The 10,582-nt window shown below is 51.0% G+C and overlaps 1 long non-coding RNA gene across 1 annotated transcript; it reads right to left on the bottom strand.

The window, feature by feature from the left end:
- Window positions 1–713: 713 nt before the first annotated feature.
- LOC135362915 (uncharacterized) lies at window positions 714–6,503 on the bottom strand. The gene is made up of 3 exons (XR_010408362.1): window positions 6,443–6,503; window positions 864–1,109; window positions 714–753 (listed from the first exon to the last, which is right to left on the bottom strand). It is a non-coding gene; the product is annotated as an uncharacterized LOC135362915 (long non-coding RNA).
- Between the last annotated feature and the right edge of the window lie 4,079 nt (window positions 6,504–10,582).

The raw sequence follows: 10,582 nt of genomic DNA, 5'->3' as shown, positions 1-10,582 counted from the left end.
GGCTTGCACGGCAGAGAGGCATTCTGTGAACGTGCACACAGACAACAGTCACTAAAACTCATGCCGATCCTCCACAGCCAGACAACTGAGCAGCCCACAAATACCCCCGAGCGCCCAGGCACACACTACCCAGAAGCCCATGGGGACCCACACTCGCACGCAGACCTGGGCTGGCACAGGTGAGTCACTGCCCCAGAGCATGGCTGGGGTGAGAGCTGAGTCTCGGGGGGCCTCCCTGGAAAAGCTGGGCCCTCTCTGAATAAAAAAGAAAGGAAGATGAGGCTCTGTGGGAGGGACTTTCTAAAGAGCTCCCCCCCGGACTGTCCCCATGAAGGGCATTTCCCTTCCAGCGTTAAGCATGAAGCACATCTCTGATGATACAAATGAGCACCCCTGAGGCTTCCTGAAATGAAGCTGTTCAAAGCCACGGAAGGGACGAGCTCCCCGCCTCTGCGTCCGCCCAACCCCAAACTCCAGGCTTGGAACAGCACCCCCAAAAGGGAGGCTCTGGCACATCAATAACAGGATGCCACGATGATTGTTTGCTCCCCTGGAAGCTGGTAAATAATTCAGGAGAAATGCTTTCTCCCGTTTTAATTAATCCACACAGAATTTCATCAGCAGACACGCACATTCACCCCAGCCAGGAAACAGCAGGTGCCGAGCCTCATTACCCAGCACTTGATGCCGGGGTTGCAAATAGAGACTTCACAGGAAGAAACCCTCAGTTGCACTGGAAGGATGGAAGCTGCCCTGAACAGGAGACCCGGGGGCTTCAGAAACTTTGGGCCTCATCTCCCCCCCTCACCACCCAGTGTCTCACCCTCAGAGCAGAGCGGGGAGAGAAGGAAAGTCCTGCTCACCTTCACCTGGCGGACACCCCGCCTGCAGAAGAGGCACAGTGCACCTGCCGGTACGTTGTCCCGTTCAACGCCCCCAGTCTCTGATCATGGTGCAGCTGAGCCTGCCAAGGGCCAGAGAAGACATGCCTCGTTCAGCATCATTAGGCAGCTGGTGAGGGGTAGAGCTGAGACCCACCCAGGTCTGTGTACCATCGCAGATGCGAGAAAGGATGCCAGGCACTCGGACGGGCCACCTTTTAGGGAGTCCTGGTGATGTGGGAAACAAAGGCAGAATAAAAATAACTAAATTTCCTTACTACCTACAGCTCATTGACAAGTCATTGAAACAGGCAGAGTGAACTTTCTCTAGGGACTCAGCTGCCTCGATGTTTTGCTAAGGGCAAAAGGCAATCTTAGCCCAACCCCCAGGATCCTATAAATCTACTTGAACATATAAAAATTCCTTTAGAAACTTCCTTTATCTCTGTCCCCCCCCACACACACACACACCAAGATACATGTTGGCAATCATCCCCCAAGCATACGACCCACTGATACAAATCTGAATGGTCTCATGACTAAGGTTTTATTAGATGGTAATAAATGACCTTTTCCCAACAATAGCTAGCCCCTCAAGGTCCTGCAAACCTTGCTTCCAAAATTCCTGAGACTTACGCTTATCCCTAACCCTTGTCCAACTTGAAAGTATATAATGGGGGCCACTCCTCATGACCCCAGTGCAGCTCTTTCTGCCCACGGGCCCTGTCCCCCGTGCTTTAATAAAACCACCTTTTTGCACCAAAGGCGTCTCAAGAATTCTTTCTTGGTCATTGGCTTCGAATCCTAACGTCTTTTCCTACAGCACTGGGAAGGTGCTGGGAAAGGTCATCAAAAAAACGTGACTGCCAGGCACGTTTGAACTGAACCCAGGCACTCAGAGCCTCATCCCCACTCCTGTCCGTGGAGCGTGGGTTCTGCTTGCCTTTCACGCTCCCAGAGTCTGCTCCAAGGACATAGTCTTGAGATCATGATGTGGTGTTGAGAACACCTGCATGCTATATATATGCCTGAACCCAATTAAGTATGGCAGGTGGGTACAGGGACCCATTCATCTTGCTGCCGCTGAAACTCCCACCTACCAACCAGGAGTGGCCTGCCTCCTTCTTCAGTCTCTCCCTGCCCTCCACATATGGAGAGGCTTCAGATTACACCCAGCAAGCTCCCTAGAGGGCTTCAGATCAACAGAGGGAAGGGCAGCTCAGAAACAGCAGTGGCTGCTCACCAAGCACACTCACTCTCCAAATGGTGACCTCCCCCAAATTTGTCCACTCCCTGGAACCTGTCCTTGTGTCCTTATTTGGAAAAAGTCTTTGCATTAAGTCAGGGTCTCAAGATAATCCTAAATCATCCAGTTGGGTTTACATCCAATGACAAGTGTCCTTAGAAGACAAAGGCAGAGGGAGATTTGGGAGGGAGGGAGAAGAGGCCAAGTGAGGATGGAGGCAGAGACTGGAGGGACTCAGCGGCAGGCCAAGGACCGCCTGGCGCCACCAGAGGCAGGAAAGATGCCCCTGGAGTCTTGGGATGAAGCAAGTCTCTATTGGCATGTTGATTTTGATGACTGCCTTCCAGAACTGTGAGAGAATAAATCGCTGTTGCTTTAGGCCACGCTGTTTGAAGTACTTCGGTACTGCAGCCCCAGGACACTAATGCGCCTCCCAGGCTCAGCCAGGCCGGACGGACGGCCACCCCAGGCGGCGCGAAGAGAGAGGAGCCCACGAAGGGAAGGCGGGCTGGTGCGCAGCTTGAGCAACAGGAGAGGGGGACCCCTTCGAGGGGGTGCCAGCAGGCTGGAGGCAATGCTGCGAGGAACCGACAGGAACCCAGGTGGAGACTGCGCAGTGGAAGGCCAGCAAAGCTGGGTAAAATTCAGATGCGGCGGGAGCAAATCTGCTCTGTTTCGGGACCAGCTCCAACCACGCTCGACCTTCTAGGAGCCAGAGCGAGGTAGGATGGGAGACAGGGAAGTGTGCGCATGCGTGCGTGCGTCTTCCACGTAGTCTGTGCGGCTACGTGCGTGCGCACGTCCGCGTGCGTGCGTACGCAGGGAGGGCAGGGTACAGAATATCAAGGGTATTAGGGGAAAGTTACCCAAAGAGTGGTTTGACCTTTTTTCTGGCACTTTGCCATACGTACTTTACTTTTCTCATATGTTTTTGCTGTAAAATTTCAGTCTGTGGGAAAAATTATGACAGTTCACAGTAAATATAACAGCTTAAGTCTTCAAAATATTAGAATAATTTCATGTATAATCATAAAGGCAATTTCGTATATAATCAAAAAATTGTAATCAGGCATTAGAAAGTTAACATAATTTCATAATGTCATCTAATGATCTACCTAATCATCTAATATCTAGTCCATAGCCAAATGTTTAAAATTTCCCAAGAATGCCTGTTGTAACTACCTATTTTCAAACTGGTGTCTATTCTAGGTTTATGAATTTCATTTGATTACTCTCTAATCTTCTTTAGTCTGTAATAACATCCCCCCGTGTTTAAAAAAGCGTTTTTGTTGAGATGAGATTCACACGGCATTAACAATTTTAAAGTGTTTCATCCAGTGGCATTTAGTACATTCACAATGCGGTGCAATAATTTGACTTTTTAAATAAAAAAATTTTTAATCGAGGGGTTTTTTCATCATAAAAGTACTACATACTCAATTAAAAATACAATATATGCAAGCAGCATCAAGGGCAGAGTATTCGACCCTGAAATCACTCAGACCAGCAGCCCCTGGAGCCCCCCAGAGAAGCCAGCCCCACAATGTAGACAGCACCATGCCCTAGATCCTTATGACTTCCTCTCTGGAAAACCCATATCCATGCCCAGAATGCTACTGGATGAGGATGGGGGGGGAAGAACTCCTCAAACAACTCACTTAAAATATAAATGTCCTTGAAAGCCCTTAAGGCATGGAGGTGGGAATTCCAGTCCCCCACCCCCAAGCCTTCCTGCCACATACCAACACCCACCTCCTCTAATTTTCACCTTGTCCTCATATCCAGGCTCATACCCCAGGTGGCGGCAGCTGACCCCACTCTCCTCCACGATTGCCTCCTTAGGACCCAGGACCCAGGGGGTGGTCGGTGTGGTGATCTCACCCCTGCCATTTTCAGCAGCCAGAAATGGGAGGTGAAAGACCCAGTGTAGCTCCGACAGAATGTTGTTCCATCATAGACAGTGAAGTGCCCTGAAGACTATGGGGTGTGAATGTCTCTGTAAAGGGCGCTGAGTGGTAGGTCAGCTGTCCCCGGCACCAGAAAATGAGGCAGAATAGGGACAGAACCTCTTGCAGTTCATCTGCTGGATCCAGAGCTTTGGGGCCACAGCCTGGTGTGACCCTACCACCTTTCCCATCCCGACCCAGCCCTTCCTGACCCATCTCAGGATCCAGTGGCAAAATCCACTGTCAGGAAAGATGAGCAGCATTTCAACCTTGGTGTGCATCTGTCCACGTGCTCGCTCCCCTGGGAGAGGAAGATGAGAGAGAGAGAGAGAGAGAGAGAGATTTCATGCGAAGTGGCCTCAGCCTCATTTCAGCCTCACTGAACAATGAGCACAATGACCCCGTGGAGTGGCCATTCCCAGAGTTACAGATAAAACTGAGGCCCCCAAAACTTAAACTGCTTGCCCAGAATGTCATCTTGGAAGTTGGCAGAGTATAATCTGAAGCCAGGTTTGCCTGTTTCTGAGTCCCCTCAACCAAGTGGAAATCAACCACCTCCATCTGACTTCATTCTGTACTCTTTTGAAGATTTTCTTTATTTGAGAGAAAGAAAGAGCGCGCGCGCACAAGCCAGGGGAGGGACAGAGAAGCAGACTCCCCACTGAGGGAGAGCCCAATGGGGCTCAATCCCAGGACCCTGGGATCATGACCCGAGCCAAAGGCAGACGTTTAACCGACTGAGCCACCCAGGCGGCGCCCAGTCTGCGCTTTCTAATTAATTTCTCCTTTCTAGCTTATCTCCTAACTCAGGCAAAAGACCCTGCGGGTAAAGTATCCAGTGGTGGGAACCAAAACTCAAGCCCCAAGGACTGCCCTGAGCCCGCAAGACCCCGCGTGATTGACCCTGAGACAATGATCAACCTGACCTTCACTGCCCACCGGCACGTACCCACCCACCTTTGTCCCACACTGTCCTTAAATAAACCTAGAAGTGTTTTCAGCACCTTGGAGACATATATATGGATATATAAGACTGTCTTCCCACTGCCGCCTCACCGAAATAAATTCCTTTCTTGTTTCCCCACCACTCGTGTCTCTGCCTTTGGATTCTGTCATTGGCGAGAGGCTGAGCCTGGTCTGTTTGGGACCCCGGAACCAGTTGCCTGTGCGCGTCCCCCCACTACAGTGGCACAGGGTGAGATCATCCCCTCAGCAGCCCCAAGTGGCCACACCGTGTATCTTCCTGCCCTGCTCCTGAACGAGGAGCCTTCCGCACACCTGCTCCCCAGCACAGATGCCCCGGGAAAGGCAGCTCCCCGGGTGCCCCAGGGACTAAAGGCAGAATGGTTTCTGCTGGAGAAGAAGCCCTAAAGCAATTGCAGATGGGTGTGAGCAAGCTGATCGTCTCAGCTTATTGCTGCTTGCGTTCTGTCCTTAAAACCTTCCCGACGCCCCATTGCTGCCTGCATGTCAGGAACCTACCCTCCACCTTAATAAAACCAATCCCAGTCCTACCAAGTGAGAAGTGAGAGAGAGACCATATCCAAGGGGAGAGTTAATCTTAGAATCTTGGGTAAGAAGAGTCCACTGCAAAGTCAGTGCCCTGTCGCCACCCACCCACCCACCTAAGTGCAGACACTGGATTTTGTTCAGGGAGTGAGTGGTTTCCTTTCACTGCAGAGAAGAGAGAGACAGGGGCGCCTTCATCTTTCCCACATGGAGCTCCCAGAGGAAGCTTGGGAGACAAGGGGAGGGTGTAAGCCTCCCAAGACCCTCCTCTTGGGGCTTTTCAATCCCCTCCACTCAGGCCTGTCATTTTCCACCCAGAGGAGGCATCTCAGAGCAGCAGGGATCCCTGTTGGCTCAGAGCTCAGCCCCAGGTTAGAGCAGAAGGACGGAAGTCTCTCCTTCAGAGTGGGGCTTGTCTGTGCCAGAGGACCCCCGGCCAGAAGCCAGCGCCCTCTGGGATGAAGCTGCAGTAGTCACTTCTGGGAGAGCTCCCAGCCTCTCTCCCTAACAGTCTGGGACCAAGCAGTTATGCAATTCTGGCAAGCTGAGAAGTTATCAAAAGATAAAATCTATTCTCAGGAAATCAACAGAGAACTGAGGACAAAGCAGGAGAAAACAACACAGACCCTCTGGGACTTTCCAGCTAATGACATATGCCATCAGTCCTTTGGGCGTAAGCAGCCCACCCCAGTGAAGGCAGGAGGAAAGGTGCACAGCGGGCCCCGGGGCAGTCACCGGAGCAAAGCCAGTGGACAGCCCACTATAAGGGCTCGGGGAGAAGTGTATTCATTTTTCCAGGTCTACCATAACAAAATGCCACAAACTAGGAGGGTTAAAACAACAGGAATGTGTTCTCACACGGTTCTGAAGTCCAGAAGTCTGAGATCAAAGTGTCACCAGGACTGGGTTCCTTTGGAAGCTCCGAGGGAGAGTCTGTTCCAGGCCTTTTGCCTGGTTCCTAGGAGTCACTGGCAAATCCTTGGCGTTCCGTGGTTTGTAGCTACATCACTCCTGTCCCTACCTCTGTCTTCGCAGGTCAGGAACCTACCCTCCACCTTTCTCTCTGTGTCTCTGTGTCTCAGATTCCTCTCCTGTTTCTTAGAAGAAACCAGCCATCAGATTCAGGGCCCTAAATCCACAGTGACCTCATCCTGAGATCCTCAAGTTCATCTGCCAAGACCCCATTTCCAAATAAGGTCACATTCATAGCTTCCAGAGGCTGGGATATGGAATATCTTTGGGGGGGGGACAATATTCAACCCACTACAGAAGGGTCACTGGCTCATCCTAGGCGGGAGGGGAAAGAACAGGGAAATTCATCTAAGTCCCAGTAAGGGCAGCTCAGGCTGGTTGGCAGCCAAGTCCTCCTGCGGCCAAGTGTTGAGGGATGCCTTCACTGCAGATGTGGGGAGGGATGAATGACCCTGAAGTCAGCCTACGGGTTCCCATGCTGTATTCACAGAAGAAAGCCCAGCGGACCTCGGAGAGCATCCAGGGCCAGGAAAAGCCACTGAATTCCTCCTCGGGCATAAGTGCTCTGCCATAAGGGTGGTGACAGTGGATCAGGACCCCTCCTTTGAGCCCACATTTAGCCCTGGAGCCCCCTCAGGTGACGTGCAGCAATATGAGACATTCCGAGGCAAAATACACATATTCCTGTTCCCTAGTACTTTCTAGGAACTGTAGAACTGGAGGAGAAAAAACAGACCCTTGGTTTAAAATGAGCTTATATATTGGTTTCAACTGTTGCTTTCCAGCTTTCCTGTTTGTGTTTTCTTCTTAGGTCAAGGGCAACAAGAGCTAAATGAATCACCCCTACTAGAGCTTGTACGTTATTATGCTCTTAGGCAAAACCACTTTCAAAAGAGTAATATCTGGAAAGGTTTTCAATTTTCCACAAATTGAGTTATCAGTGCCTTCCAAGGAGGGAATGGAAGATACGGACAATCTGTGAACTCGGGGACTTAAATAGGAACATGAGAAAACGGCCACAAGCCGCAGGCTAATGAGGGATGCCTCGCACCAACCCAGAGGAGATGTGCAGAGGGAGCCAGAACAGCCCAGCAGAAGCTTCATGTGAGGGCTTAGTGGAAGCTCACAGTGCGTTTGCATCTCCTACACCAACTCAATTCCTCTTCCTTCCCTGCCCTCAGCGTTAGCCACACCAAAGGAGACGCCTGCCTCCAGATGCACACAAGCCAAAGGCATGAGCGGACCATCCAAAGCAGGGCGCCAAAGGACAGGAGCCTCATTTCTGCACCTGCAGATTTCTTTCCTGCAAGATGGCCAACCGGCATAGTAATACCTCCATGCCTCCTGGCTGGCAAGAGACCGGGTCCACCCTCCACCTGGCACTTGTTAATTTTTTTTTTTTAATTCTTGTTTTTCTTTCTTTTTTTTTTTTTTTTAAAGATTTTTATTTATTTGACAGAGAGAGCACAAGCAGAGGGAGAGAGAGGGAGAAGCAGGCTCCCTGCTGAGCAAGGAGCCCGATGTGGGACTTGATCCCAGGACCCTGGGATCATGACCCGGGCCGAAGGCAGCCACTTAACCGACTGAACCACCCAGGCATCCCCGGCACTTGTTAATTTTGCAAGTAGTGCAGGATTTGAGGGCTGGGGGCCTTGGCTAAGTCTTTTGCCCAAGCTTTGGGAATTACTCTGAAGCTACTAGCTAAGGGCTGGTGGTGTTTGGTGACCAGGGACATGGAAACAAAGAGAGGTGGACCTGGTCCAGTGGGGGTCTCCACCTGCATACGAATCAGTGTGTGTCCCAGCTCACAGAAACCCTCCACGCCATCATGTTCATTCACACGCTATTTTTCAGATGAGGAAATTCAGTCTGAGAGAGTCCATGAGCTGCTTCCAGGCCCCTGGCAGGGACCAGAACCCCAGTTCCTCATCTGCCCAGAAGAGTAAGCAAAAAAAAAAAATCCGAGGAGGAAAGAAGGGACTCGGAAAGAGAGCCCCTGGCCCATGCTCCAGCATCTGGAGCTTTGCCTGGCCTTGGGTGATGTAGGACCTGCTAGGTAGCCCCTGCACCCCAACTCTATCCTCTCCTAAATCCTGCTGGGTTGTTAGGCAGATGCCCTCTTATTCCAGTTGAGCAGACCTCGTTTGTATCCAACATTTGTCACGCTCCCTAAAGTTCTGGGAGGGCAGAGCTCTATTACCTTTGCTCCCTAACGTACGGCAGCTGCTTGGTATTTGCTGGATTTATCTCAATAAGTGAGCATGCCTTACGCATATATTCATAAAGTTGGGAGGATTTTCCGCTTACCTGGTTGCACTCCCTCACCGGATCCCCCTTATAACAAACAATATACATCTAACAGGCAACCGTCCAGAGTTACAGGTGCCGGGTGAGGCTACATGGGAATGACACCAAATATCTACTGAGCAGCATGTCAGGTCTGTAGTCTGCATTACAAAGGAACTGTAGGGTCCCCTAGTGATGGCTATGTGCCATTGTGCGTTTGTCCACACCCGCAGATTCCGCGGCACCCGGTGAACCCTGATGTTAACTCTGGGCTTCCTGTGGTGATGATGGGTTAGCACATGTTCATCGATTGTAGCAAAGCACCCCCTGGTGGGGATGTTGATAGTGGGGAAGGTTGTGTATGGAGGGGCAGGACAAGAGATATATAAGAACTCTCTGTACTTTCCACTCGATTTTGCTATCAACCTAAAACTGCTCTAAAAAAGTAAGTCTATTAAACTGGTTTTTTTTTATTTTAAAGTAAAACTTAACGGATTTATGAAATCAGTGAGTTTTTGCCCAACCTGACTCCCAGTGGTAGATGGGAGAAGGACTCCCACATTTATGTTGTCCAACCTGCATTTGACAGACCCCGTGGCGCTGATGCTCGGGAAGAAAAGCCCAAGGGGCTCCAGGAGAGACGCTGGCTGATGGATACTTGTGGCCAAGGCTCCAGGGAGGGGAGGAGGGCCCAAGGTGGACTCGTAGGGCCCAGGCAAGGCTTGCATTACTTTGCAGCCTGATTTCCAGTACCACAGTCATATCAGCCAGTGGATTAGAGGTGACATCAAAATCCAGGCCATCAGCTTTACGTGGGTCCCTCCAGGACAGAGTTTGTGGGAAGCACTGGCTCGTCAGGACGTAACTACCCTCTCGAACAAGCAAATGGGAGGGGTGCAGAAAACCAGGGTGCGCTCCCCCCCCAGAAGCCATAGCCCAGCTGAGGAGGAACAAGGAGCACGCACTGCTGTGACAAACTACACAAACTCAGTGGCCTCAAACAACACACATTTGGGCGCCTGGGTGGCTCAGTCGGTTGGGCGACTGCCTTCGGCTCGGGTCATGATCCCGGAGTCCCGGGATCGAGTCCCGCATCGGGCTCCCGGCTCGGCGGGGAGCCTGCTTCTCCCTCTGACCCTCTCCCCTCTCATGCTGTTTCTCTCTCTCTCTCTCTCAAATAAATAAATAAATAAAATCTTAAAAAAAAAAAAAACAAAAAAACAACACACATTTATTCTCTTAGAGCTCCAGTGCTCCGAAGTCCGAAATGGGTCTCACTGGGCTCACATCAAGGTGTTGGCCGGGCTGCGTTCCTTCCGGAGGCTCCAAGGAGAAGGTCTGTTTCCTTGCCTTTTCCAGCTTTTAGAGGGGTTTCTTGGCTCGTGGCCCCTTCCTGCATCTTCAGGATCAGCAGTGTGGATGGAATCCTACCCCTCTCCCACTCTCACCTCTGCTTCTGACACCCCTCTCCTTCCCTGTCTCTAAGCATCCTGCCTCCCTCTTACAAGGACCCTGTGATTAGAGGGGCCCACCCAGATCACCCAGGACAATTTTCCCATCTCAGGATCCTTAACTTCATCACAGCTACGGAATCCCTTTTGTTGTACGAAGCGACATTTTCACAGGTTCTGGGCATTAGGACCGTGGACATTTCGGGGGCCATTATTCTGTGAACCACATCCACCAAACCATTAAAGTGACAAATTATATGGAGATGATTTTACTCAAAGAGATGAATTTGA

Source organism: Mirounga angustirostris, unplaced genomic scaffold (genome assembly GCF_029215605.1).
Source record: "Mirounga angustirostris isolate CCGP_5_RB_7025 unplaced genomic scaffold, mMirAng1.0.hap1 SCAF_17, whole genome shotgun sequence".
Taxonomy (NCBI): domain Eukaryota; kingdom Metazoa; phylum Chordata; class Mammalia; order Carnivora; family Phocidae; genus Mirounga; species Mirounga angustirostris.
This window is presented reverse-complemented; position numbering and strand designations above follow the sequence as displayed.